The 13410-nt window shown below is 42.8% G+C and overlaps 1 protein-coding gene across 11 annotated transcripts in view; it reads left to right on the top strand.

The window, feature by feature from the left end:
* The window catches only part of LOC132402627 (uncharacterized), a 381320-nt gene that overhangs the window by 244405 nt on the left and 123505 nt on the right, over window positions 1-13410 (top strand). For 2 of the 11 annotated variants that reach the window (XR_009515019.1, XR_009514995.1), the window contains exon 3: window positions 5252-5677. The exons of 8 other annotated variants lie outside the window; for them this stretch is intronic. The gene's annotated coding sequence lies outside the window, so the exon portion shown is untranslated. One more of the 11 variants, XR_009515001.1, reaches the window with a different exon arrangement.

Genomic DNA, 13410 nt, shown 5'->3' with positions numbered 1-13410 from the left:
GCCATTTCTCGGCTGTTTTGCATCCTATCGATGTCCCGCTGTAACCTCTGATAGCCCTCCACACTATCCACAACACCTCCAACCTTTGTGTCATCATCAGATTTACTAACCTATCCCTCCACTTCCTCATCAAGGTCATTTATAAAAATCACGAAGAGAAGGGGTCCCAGAACAGATCACTGAGGCACAACACTGGTCACCGACCTCCGTGCAAAATATGACCCATCTACAACCACTCTTTGCCTTCTCTAGGCCATCCAATTCTGGATCCACAATGCAATGTCCTCTTGGATCCCATGCCTCCTTACTTTCTCAATAAGCCTTGCATGGGGTACCTTATCAAATGCCTTGCTGTAATCAATATACACTACATCTACAGCTCTACCTTCATCAATGTGTTTAGTCCCATCCTCAAAAAATTCAATCAGGCTCATAAGGCATGACCTGCCATTGACAAAGCCATGCTGACTATTCCTAATCATGTTATGCCTCTCCAAATTTTCATAAATCCTGCCTCTCAGGATCTTCTCCATCAACTTACCACCCACTGAAATAAGACTCACGGGTCTATAATTTCCTGGATTTTCTCTACTCCCTTTCTTGAATAAAGGAACAACATCTGTAACCCTCCGATCCTCCAGAACCTCTCCCATCTCCATTGATGATGCAAAGATCATTGCCAGAGGCTCAGTAATCCCCTCCCTCGCCTTCCACAGTAGTGCTAATGTATCAAACCTTTCCCTGTAACTCAGGTCCTGAATTCGCAGCAACATCCTTGTAAAATTTTTCCTGCACTCTTTCAAGCTTGGTAGATGGCCAGAACAGTAGACAATACTCGAAATTCAACCTCAACAGCGTCTTATTGTATACATCTTGAACATAACATCTGAAGTAGCTCCTGTACTCAATGTAACACACTTAAAATGCTGGAGGAACTCAGCAAGCCAGGCAGGCCAAGAATAAACAGTTGACGTTCAGAAGAGAGGGAAGGGGGCGGAGCAACAGAGGGAGGTGATAGACGGGTAAGGAGATATGGTGAGAGAGGGAAACAGGATTGGGGAATGGTGAGGGAGAGTAGGTGCGGGGGGAGGGGGGGGGCAATTACCAGAAGTTCGGGAAATCGATGTTCATGCCATCAGGTTGAAGGCTGCCCGGACAGAATGTGAGGTGTTGCTCCTCCAACCTGGTTGTGGCCTCATCGTGGCAGTTAAGGAGACCATGGACTGACATGTCAGAATGGTCCTGTACTCATTGTCCAGCTATATGAAGGCCAATGTGCCAAAAGCTCTCTGTAGGACCCCACTTCGAAGAAATAAGGATCTATATTCCCAGGTCCCTTTATTCAATGTTTTGAGGAGTTACAAACAAAATATCTCAGAGGGAAAACAATGGGCTGTTTTCTGACTCAGCAATCAGCACACCTCCAGTGTTGATGCTGTTCAAGCCAGTGATGAGAACCGGAGGAGCAGTTAGTAGGTGCTGTGTCACACTAGTGAATCCCTTGAATGCGCATCTTTAAGAACGAATGAGCACAAAATCTATGCCTGTCTCATCGCAACAGGGTATGACTCATTTTTATCAAAGGTTAAGTCTCCTCCTAGTGTGCCAGTATGGAGGGAGGAGTGGGTGGTGGGAATTGAGTCACTCCTTGCTCTAGGTGACTCCTATGAAGGAAAATAAATTCATGATCTTTCTGGTGGGCCAATGGGCTTCTGCTTGATCAACTGCAGGAGGAAGTGACTGGTAGATGTCACCTGACCGATGACAATGAACTGTATGACAGCGGTCACCACAGACGTGTAGCAGTTTGCATGACGCTATCGCAGCTGGTGTCACGAGGAGTTCAGAGTTCGGAGTTCAATTCTGCCTGCTACCTGTAAGGAGTTTGTACATACTCCCTGTGAACTGCATGGGCTTACTCCAGGTGCATGGCTTCCTCCCACAGTACTGGTTAATAGGTTAATTGGTCACTTTAAATATGATGAGATTAGTCCAGGGTTAAATCAAATCTTGCTGGCTGATACAACTTGTTGTGCTGGAAACCTGAAAGGAGAGACTGAGACAAAAGACGTGGGCCCAGGAGCACAGGAAGACCAGTGCTGTGCCAGGAGAAGAGGTCTTCAGGACTCCATGTGCAGTTAGAGCGGAAAAATGCATGCAGGAAAAAGTGGAGTGGAGACTTTCAGTGATTTTGGCAGGTCTTGAGGGACTGAATTATGGAGAGATTGAGCAGGTTGGGACTTCATTCCCAAGAGAATAAGATGTGCAAATTCATACAAAGGTGTATAAAAAAAAGGTAACACACACAAAATGTTGGCGGAACTCAGTAGGTCAAGCAGCATCTATGGAGCTGACGATTTGGGTTGAGACCCTTCATCAGGACTTGCTTCCACTAAAAACATCCACATTCAGGGACGCAAATACCTGTACTCCTAGATCCTTCCGTTCTACACACTTGGTGGTGAGGAAGGCAAATGCATTGTTAGCATTTATTTTGAGAGAACTAGAATACAAAAGCAAAGATGTCATGCTGAGGCTTTATAAGGCATTGTTCAGACTCCCCTTAGAGTATTATTTAGACACCTTATCTGAGAAAAGATATGCTGGCATTGGAGAGGGTCCTGAGGAGTTTCATGAGAATGAATAAGGAAATGAAAGGGATAATGTATGAAGTGTGTTTGATGACTCAGGGGCTGGACTTGCTAGAGATCAGAAGAAGGAGAGAGTTTGCATTGCAACCTATCAAATACTGAAATACATAGATAGAATGGGCATGGAGGAGATGTTTTCTATACTTGGGGAGTCTAGAGCTGGAGTGAACAGCCTCAGAATAGACTAGACATTCCCAACCTGGTGTCCTTTGACCCCTTGCTCAATGCTGTTGGTCCATGGCATAGGAAAATTTGGGAACCCCTTTAGAATAGAGGTGAGGAGGAATTTATTTAGCCAGATACTGGTGAATCTGTGGAATTCATTGCCACTGACAGCTGTGGAAGCCAAATCATTTGATATGTTTATTAGTTTCTTGACTCGTAAGGGCATCAAAGGTTACAAGCAGAAGTTGGGAGAACGGGGTTGAGAGGGATAATCAATCAGCCATCATCAAATGACAGAACAGACTCAATGGGCCACTGGCTTTTTACCTCTCCTATGCCTTATGGTCAAAAAGCTGCTGCAGACTGCAAGATGTTTGCTGATGTCCAAGGGATACACAAATCATTCTGTTTCCAAAGTAGTCCGGCCTGGTGGGAAGTCAGCCTTTCACTGCTTCAACTGATCTTTGAGGGGAGAAAACTGGGAGTTCCCAATGGGTGAAGGAGACCTTTGGAACAGGGGAAAGGTGGGAGGGAAAAGAGAGTGAGGGAGATCTGTCCCTCAAACATGCAGTCTGCAATACAAGGGCTCCCTCTGTTGGGCACTGTTGGTTTAATGGTGAGTCAAGAGGCAGCTACTCTTGGGGTTAATAAGACGATGGTGAGCTGAAGTCAACCAAATGAAACAGAAGCGAACTGGGGCATTTTGCTTTGGAGTGAAGGAGGATGAGAGTGAAGTTGATAGAGGTGTACAAGGTTATAAGAGCCAGTGATTTTTTCCCAGGGTGGAAAAAAGCTGATATCAGAGGGCATTCATTTACAATGAGTGGAAGAGATACTAGGGGAGATGTCAGAGGTAGTTTTTGTTCACACAGACAGTGCCTTAAATGCACTGCTGGGGATGCTGATAGAAGTTGATACAATAGGAAGACTTACAATAGAGACTTACATAGACACACAGATGGAAGAAAAATGGAGAGATATTGGCTGCAATGGAGGGAAGGGTGAGATTGATTGTGGAATAGGATTACATAGTACCAGGCTCTGCTACCCAGGGTAGGGAGCCCAAGACTGGATCACTGAGTTGAAGGGAGAAGGGAGAGATTTAATAGGAACCTGACGGGCAAATTCCTCACATGAGAGGGTGTTAGGTATTCGGATTGAGCTGATGGAGCAAGTGGTTAAGGCAGGAACAATTACAATCTTTAGAAGACATTTGGACGGGTACGTGGATAGGAAAGGTTTAAAGGCATCTGAACCAATGCAGGCAAATGAAATTAGCTCAGTTAGCTAACTTAGTTGGCGTGGATTAGTTGGGCCGAAGGGCCTGTTTCTGTGATGTATAGCTCTACTGGTTAACTTCCCTCACCACACCTACCAACTCTCAACAAATCCCACAACTTACAGACTCACTTCCAAAGACTCCATAACTCACGGGTATACAACTCGTCCTCAGTATTATTTATTTATTTATGTGCATGATTTGTCTTTGTTTGCATGTTGACTGTTTGTCCGCATTTGTTTATGTGTATATTTTTCATGTTTATTGTATTTCTTTATTTTCCTGTATATGCCTACAAGCAAGGCAGAATATGATAACATATAGGTACCCTTCATTGCACATCAGTGGCTCTGCTGTGGAGAGAGTGAAGAACATGAAGTTCTTATGCTGTGCACGTATGGACAATCTACACAGCAACTCCTCATTGGTCATGAAGGCATAGCAGTGTCTATACTTTCCGAGGAGACTGAGGCGTGTAAGGCTCCCCACCCCGATTCTAGTAACTTTCTGCAGGAGCACCATCGAGAGTGTCCTATCATCATTGTGTGGTACAGATGCTGCAAGGCATCGGACTGCAAGACCCTACAGAGGATAGTAAAAACTGCCAAGAAGATCGTTGGTGTCTCCATCCACACCCTTCCCCCCACTCCCCAATTTGTGACATTCACTGCCAGCCTTGTAGATAAAGGGCCCGAAGCATTGTTGAGGATCTCTTCCACACATCCCACAATCTCCTTGACCCACTACCATCAGGAAGAGGGTACAGGAGCATCAGGACTAGGAATTCCAGACTGAATTCCTTTCAGACTGCAGACTTCTTCTTTCAGACTGTGAGACTAATGAATACCCTGCTACCCGTCAAGATCTCGTCACTAGGAGAACGAGCTGTTTACTGTTTCCCTGTGCTGTTAACTTCACATGAATTTTGAATTATATTTTATAAACTTATTAGAGGTAATATTTTGTTTTTTGTGCTGTGTCTGTTATATGTATTGTGGTGCACTGCGGTCCAGAGGAACATCGTTTCACTTGGTTGTATATACGTACAGTCAGATGACAATAACCTTGAACTTGAACTTTGACAATAAATTTGCTGACTTTGACTATGATGCCATAACTATGATGAAGTGTCATTAATCTTGTTCTCTCCCCACAGACACTGTCTGATTCATCAAATATTCCCAGCATTTTCTATATTTATTTCAAGTCAGAACTGAAGATACTAGAGGAGATTGCTCACTCCAGTAAAAGGTGTGAATCTTGGAAGGGAAGAGCAGTACCCGACAGATCAAGTTTAAAACACAGAACATAGAACATTACAGCACAGTACAGGTGCTTCGGCCCATGATGTTTAACCTACTCTAAGAACAAACTAACCTTTCCCTCCTATGTAGCCCTCCATTTTTTGACATTCCATGTTCCAATCTAAGAGTTTCTCAGCTATGATTGAATGGCAGAGCAGACTCAATGGAATGAGTGGTTTAATTCTGCTCTTGCAGTACTGTGCAAAAGCCTTAGGGTGCCTAAGAACTTTTGTAGTAGTTTTATGTATTGCACTGTGCTGCTGCCGCAAAATAAAACAAATTTCTTGACATATGTGAGTGATGATAAACATGATTCTGTTATGGGTCCCTAATGTGGACTGAGAGTGGGAAGGGGGCAGGGACAGGGGAATCAAGGTTGGGGAAAGGGGAATGGAGAGGAGAGAGAGCAGGAGGCACTAGAGAGACATCTGCAGCAATCAATAAACCAATTGTTTGGAATCAAATGATCTTGCCTGGTGTCTCAGGGCTGGGTGTGTCCGCACCCAAGCTACCCCCCTGCCCTTAGCACTCCTTCTCTGCCACTTGTCCCACCCCTCCCATGGCACTCTACCCTCACTGTTCCCAATGTCCTTTGCTCCTGCCAGATTTACAGACTCACTCTCCTCATGTTGAGAAATATAGTGCTGTGCAAAAGTTTTAGGCACCTTAGTTATATACGTGCGTCTATGACTTTTGCACAGTTCTGTATGTCCTATGGTCTTAGATGTGTCCAATTTACCTAATGTATAAATTTAATCATGAAAAGCTTGGTGCAGGAAAGTGATTGGCATTAATGGATGGAGGAGACTACAGTACACCTTCTGAGAGAAAGAATTTAAAAATACTGTACATTAGGGTAGTTGTAGGGATGGTGAGGTGGTTAAATTACTGGACCAACAACACAGAGATCAAGCTCCAAATCCCAACACAGCAGCTGCAGAATTTAACTTCAAAGAATGTTCAGAGTTTTCAAACAAAAAAGAGTCATTAGTAATGATGACCAGAAAACAACTGGATTCTTGGAAAATTCCCATAAGACCCCACCCATTGAATTGACTCTGAAATGATCCAGCAAACCACTCAGCTCAAGGATTGTTAGGGAGGAGTGATAAATGCTAGCCTTGTCACGGAAGACCATAGGGTGGAAAAAATAATTAAAGCTCATCTTATCTCAGAAAAGTTGACAGTCTTTCCTACAAGCTCTTGGTAACTGGGATGGACATCACATTAAGTAGGTGGTTGGGTCATACCGGCGTGTCTTCAAAATGATGAGGGTTTGGAAAAGACGCAAAGCACTGAAGATTGGCTTTGTAATGGGAAAAGTGCAGTAGCTGGACCATTGCTGTTCCAGATCCACACTGATCACAAAAGAATGCATACAAAATGCTGGAGGAACCAACAGGTCAGGCAGCGTCTCTGGAGACAAATAAAGAGCAGACGTTTCAGGCAAAGAGCCTTTATCGGGACAGGAAAGGAAAGGGGCAGAAGCTAGAATGGGGAGGGGGGGAAGGAGCACAACCTGAAAGGTGATTATGAAGCCAGGTGAGGGAGAAGGTAAGTGAGTAGGGGAAGGGGATTAAGTGAGAAGCTGGGAGTTAGAGAAGGTAAAGGCCTGAAGAAGAAGGAATCTTATAGGAGAGGAGAGTGGACCCTGCAACAAAGGGAATTAGGAAGGGCACCAGAGGGAGATGATAAGCAGTCAAGGAAAAGAAAAAGGATATGAGGGGAACTAGAATGGAGAATGGAACTGGAGAGAAGATGGAGTGCATTGATGCTGCCTGACTTGCTAAGTTCCTCCAGAATTTCTTATGTATTACTCTGGATTTCCAGCATCTGAAGGAACTCTTGTGTTTTTGATGACCAAAGTCTATGGTCTACATTCTCCAAATGGTGTCTGGTCTAGCCAACCTTACTTCATAAAGCAATCACTACTCCAAGTGTGGTCTAACCAGCATCATATACAGCTACAGTATGAAGTCTGAACTCTGATATTTAATGTCTCTGTCTATGACAGAATCTCAACGTGCTCGTCAATGGAGGAACAGGTGGATTTTGGGATCCACTTCCATCGATCCATCAGAGTTGTCACACAAGTTGACAATGTGTTGGCCTTCATTAGTCAGGGATTGAGTTCAAGAGCCATGAAGTAATGTTGCAGCTCTATAAAATTCTGGTTAGACCACACTTAAAGTATTGTGTTCAGTTCTGGTCTCCCCATTATGGGAAGGGTGTGAAAGTTTTAGAGAGGGTGCAGAGGGAGATTTACTAAGAAACTGCCTGGGTCAGAGAACATGTTTTATAAGGATAGAGCAAGCTAGGACTTTTCTGTGCGGAGTAAAGGAGGAGGTTCTATGTTTAACAAAGGCAAGCAAGCTAAGCACTTTCTTCACCCTATTTCTCTTGTGTCATTATTTTCAGGAAGCTTTGGGCTTATTGTCATAGAGTCACGGAGCAGCACAGCACAATAATAGGCCCTCCCACTCACCTAGTCCGTGCTGAACAGTTATTCTGCCAAGACCCATTGACCTGCACCTGGACCCTTGTCCTCCATACCCCTCCAACATTATCCAAACTTCTTTTAAATGTTGAAATCAAGACCACATCCACCACTTTCGATGGCAGCTCATTCCACACTCTCTCCACGCTCTGATTGAAATAGTTTCCCTCAGGTTCCCCTTTAACATTTCACCTTTCACCCTTCTCTAGTTCTCGTTTCACCCGACTTCAGTGGGAAAAGCCTGTTTGCATTGACCCTCTCTATATCCCTCATAAGTTTTTGTATACTTCCTCTTAAATTTCCAATCATTCTCCTATGCTTAAGGGAATAAAGTCCTAACATATTCATCCGTTCCTTATAACTCAGGTCCTCTAGCTCCAGCAACACCCTTGCATATTTTCTCTGTTCTGATTCAATCTTATTGATATCTTTCCTGTAGGTAGGTGACCAGAACTGCACACAATACTCCAAACTAGGCCTCACCAACGTCTTATACACCTTCAATATAACATCCCAACTCCTGTACTCAGTATGAAGGTCAATATGCCAAAAGCTCTTTTTAAGACCCTGTCTACTGTGACAACACTTTAATGGAATTATGAATCTGCACTCCCAGGTCCCTCTGTTTTACCACACTCTTCAGTGCCTATGTAAGTACCACTATGGTTTGCTATCCCAAAGTACAATACCTCACACTTGTCTGCATTGAATTCCAACTGTTATTTTTCAGCCCATTTTTTAATCTGGTCAAGATACCTCTGATTGTCTTCCACTATACCTCCAACTCTGGTTTAATCCACAAATTTGCTGATCTGGTTTACCATATCATCATCCAGAAAATTGATATAGATGACTAACAACACCAGACCCTGCAGTGGTCTCTGTGGCACATCATTAGTCACAGGCCTCCAGTCAGAGAGCAGACCAACTACTATCACTGTCTGGCTTCTCCCATGAAGCCAGCGTCAAGTTCAGACATTTCAACTTGCACTCCAGTGTCCTTCTGCATATCAACATTTACAAGGTCTCTGTGATTTCCTGTAGGTGTCCAATATAAGACAACCCAAAATGCGGTTTGAGAATTATTTACTCCAGCCAATGATTCTCCAGCCTCTGGGTGAGGTGTTGAAGGAGGAATGTCATAATTGGAATGTCTCCCCTTGTGACTTGTGATAAGCACTGCACAGCAATACCCTGTGACTCTCTGGCCCTAAACAATGAATGGTGTGTTTGCACAGTGACAGGGTATATAGCCAACATCAGTGTACAGAATCCTGACCCACGTGTATTGTTGAGTAGTTTAGGGAATTCCTGACAGAATTTTTTTTTTAGTCAATCACTATTACACCAGAAAATTGGTTTTGAATTGCATCCTATGCATACATTTGAAAGGCTCCTAAATGGGTGATGCACCATCAATAACTCACTCTGAGATGTAAGGCGAGATATCGGCTTTTATTGACTGGAAGAAGGAACCAGGAGTGAGTGTCTATCATACAATGTCCTGGAGACTGAGGCCGAGCGTCAGGCCTCAGATCGCCTTTATACAGGGGCCTGTGGGAGGAGCCACAGGAGCAGTCAGCAGGGGGCGTGTCCAGACAGGCACATAGTTCACCACAATGGGCATATGATTCTGCAAAGAATGGGGAGATGTAGATAATGTGTAGGCAGAAGGGATTAGTTCCCTTTTTATTTAGAGATTCAGCATGGTAACAACCTTTCCAGCCTAAAAAGTTTTCACTGCCCAGTTGTACCCATGTAACCAATTAACCTACTAAACTATACACCTTTGTAATTAGTTTAGTAAGGTACTTAATTAGTTCAGCACAACATTATGGACTGAAGAGATTGTTCCTTTCCTGTGCTGGTCAATGTTTCATGTTTATGTAGGTATCTATTCATTGCTGTTGACTGTAGCCACGTGCTTTGGTCATTTTATGTTGTTTTTTTGAAACGTGAGCATTTATGCAAGTTTTATTTTTACACAGAGAGCGGAGGGTTCCTGTTACAGGCTCCTGGGGATGATCCTGAAGCAGATGTGATAGTGGTAGTTAAGAAGCATTTTGACAGATGTAACTGCAGGAAAGGAAATGATGGATATAGAGCATATGTATGTAGGCAGATGCGCAGCTTATATTGACACCATGGTCAGCACAAACATTGTGGCCTGAAGAGCCTCTTCCTATGTTACACTTTTGTGTTCTAAGTTCTTAATGGCATAGATTCATAGAGTGATAGTGTTACAAGGGGCATTGAGGGCGGACCCCAGTGCAGGACACAGACACAGGGATAGTATAATCAGAACAGTGTTCATTGATGGTTACTAGGGAGGCCAGGGAGCGAGGACTAAATGTCAACAGGGACGTAAACATTGGATAACAAACCAGTAAAACCTGGACTAAGACTTGGACAAGGAACTTGGACTTGAACTTGCCTTGAACTCGACTTGAACTAAAAGCGTGGACTCGGACTCGACTTGGACTAGGAACCTGAACTCAGGCTAGGAACCTGGACCTGGAATTCAGCTTGGACTTGAAACTTGGACCTTGACTTGGATTTGGAACTTGGATCTTGACTTGGACTCAGAATTCGGACCACGAGCTTGGACTTGGACCACAAAAAGACAGAATACACAACTCGGAGTAGTGGTAAATGGCCAGACCTACTCAGCCGGAAGGACTTGGACAACGAGGAGACAAAACCACACAATGACATTCCATTTGTACCTTTGCTCAGAGTGGCAGCAAACGGCCAGCAAGTCTCAGCCAGACACGGAAATGACAGAATTTGTACCTTATGGAGCAGCAGCAAAAATGGCCAGCAACTCAGCTGGACACGAAAATGACTGAATTCGCTAAGCAGCCACAGGCACCGAAGCAACTAGAGTCCACGATTCTTGGCGGACCCGGGATCACAGTGGCTACGATGAGATGACTGGCTTCTGGTGACTGGTTACCGGTGATGAACTTCTGATGATGGTCCAGCAATAACCATTGTATCCCAGAGCCTTTTATGCTATGAAATGAAGATCAGGTGCCTTAATCAAGGCACCCAATGGAATATGGGAAAAAAGAAATAAGTGGAATAAGGAAACCACGGACCAGACCATGACAGATAGAGTACTTCAGCACAGAAACAGGCCCTTCAAGCCATCTGGTTTTCTGCTAGCCCATCTACCTGAAACAGGACCATAGTTCTCTATACCTTTTCCATCCATGTACTTATCCAAACTTATCTTAAGTGTTAATGTTGCTTATTTAATATTTGAGTAAAATTTTATATATATTGTTTGATTAAGCAACATTTGTTTAAGTGGTACCTTTAGAATTTTATGCAAAAGTACATAATCGCATATGGCTTCACGTAACCATATTACAGGGGCACATTTCACGAAAGAAAAATGTAACTAACATACATGGATTATCCTGGCTCTGTGTTTTTCTTTTAATTAATTTAATGCTTTGGAATTACAAAGCATAACAGTGGTGACAAGGAAGCTTTAAAAAAAACTTGAGTTGACTACCTACTTGTTGAAGAGCAGCAAGATGTTTGAGTTTAAAAAAACACAGCGAGACTTTTGAATTATTGGAAAAAAGAGCAGCGAGCTTTTTACACAAGAGGAGACAATTGACTAAATTCAGAGGTTCATAAATAGGGAATGCCAGGTGATAATGATCGTAATCATAAATAAAACAAAGCAGAAATGACTGATTACGTCTGAAAGATAGATGGGTTTGATTGCATGAGAGATAATTGAAATATATATACTGAGTGAATTGAACAATTTTTTAAAGCAAATGGAATAGCCAATGAGAAACAAGTATCAGTTTTGCTGAGTGCATTGAGTGGCAAAACATTTAGTATACTTAGAAGTATGACTGCTCCAACCAAACAAGCCAACATGAGCTTTGTTGATATTGTGAAAGTAATGCAGTAGCATTTAGAACTGAAACCATTGTTGATTGCAAATACTTTAGGTTTCATAAACAAAATTAAAAGGAAGGGGAGTCCATTTCAGTGTACGTAGCTGAATAGAAGAGATTGTCTGAGTATTTTCAGTTCAGTGATGGGCTTAATGATGTGCAGAGAAATCTTTCAGTTTGTGGAATCTTACAATGAAGCATTCAAAAATGGTTCCTAACTGAGGTGCAACTTATACTTAAAACAGCATTTGAAATATTAGTATTATAGTATTAATGGAAATAGAAGAAAGAGACACAATTGAATTGCAGTCAGAATAAAAGTCAGTGTGAAAAAAGTTGCAACAACTAATCAGACTCCGACCTGGATGATCAAATTGGGTTACATTGTGGCAGGGGCTCATATACACCAGATCATTGCAAATTTAAAGGTGAAGTATGCAGAAAAGTGCAACAAAGTAGGACATATACAAAGAGCATGTCAGGCAGTCAAAAATAAATGGACCACACAAGGAAGAGATAAAGATTAAAAAGTCAAGTTCCATTTTCAAAAAGAGCACTAATCTGCATGCTGCTGATAAAAAAAAATCTAATAATGATGAGAATTGGGGAGCCTTGAGATTTACAGTGTGAAAAATAACAATAGACAAGCAATATGACATACACCAGAGGTGAAAGGCAAATTAATTAAAATGGAATTGGACACTGATTCAGCTGTTTCAGTCATTCCAAAAAATGAGTTTGAATGGCATTTCATCGATACTGCAGGTATCTAACTGAGAACTTATAACCAGAGAAAAGATAACTCTTGTTGGAATTGCATTCATAGCAGTGAAGTACAATGATCAACAAGCCACATTGTGTTTGTATGTGACTAAAACAGGGGGTGTGACTGGTTGAGTCAATTACAACTACAACTTGATTGGAGATCCATCCACCATTTCCATGAAACATCCCCAGCAATTGATCCAACTGAAAGCTAATTAAGAAAAGTACTGGATAATACCTCAGCAGTGTTCAAGGACAACACTGGAGAACTCAAACATATCAAGGATAAAACAGTGCTAAATGAAAATACCATACCCAAGTTTTTCAAAGCCTGTCCGGTTCTTTATACCATCCATGATAAAGTAGCCAGTGAGCGAGACTGCATGGAGGCTGAAAGAATTCTTTCCAAGGTTGACTGGAGCTCATGGGCAATGGGTAGTTTCAGTCGCCAAGAAGAGTGTCAGAATCTGTGGTGATTTTAAGGTCTGTCAATCCAGTACCGAAAGCAGATCAGTGCCCTCTGCCAGGATTGAGGATGTACTTGCGAAAACTTTCTGGAAGGAAGCACTTCAGTAAAGTGAGGCCTACCAACAGACGGAGATGGAAGGAGAGTTCCAAATGTTTCACCATAAATACTCACAAAGGGCTTTATCGCTATAATAGGCTTATTTTTGGAGAAGCATCTTCAACTGCACCCTGGTAGAAAGCTATGGACCAGGTGCTGCAAGGCTGCCCAGGCACAAGGCGTTACCTGGATTCATTATTGTTACTAGCAAGGATGACAAGGAGCATTTCCAAAACCTCAAGGCAGTGGAAAAAAGATTAG

Source organism: Hypanus sabinus, chromosome 12 (genome assembly GCF_030144855.1).
Source record: "Hypanus sabinus isolate sHypSab1 chromosome 12, sHypSab1.hap1, whole genome shotgun sequence".
Taxonomy (NCBI): Eukaryota; Metazoa; Chordata; class Chondrichthyes; order Myliobatiformes; family Dasyatidae; genus Hypanus; species Hypanus sabinus.
This window is presented reverse-complemented; position numbering and strand designations above follow the sequence as displayed.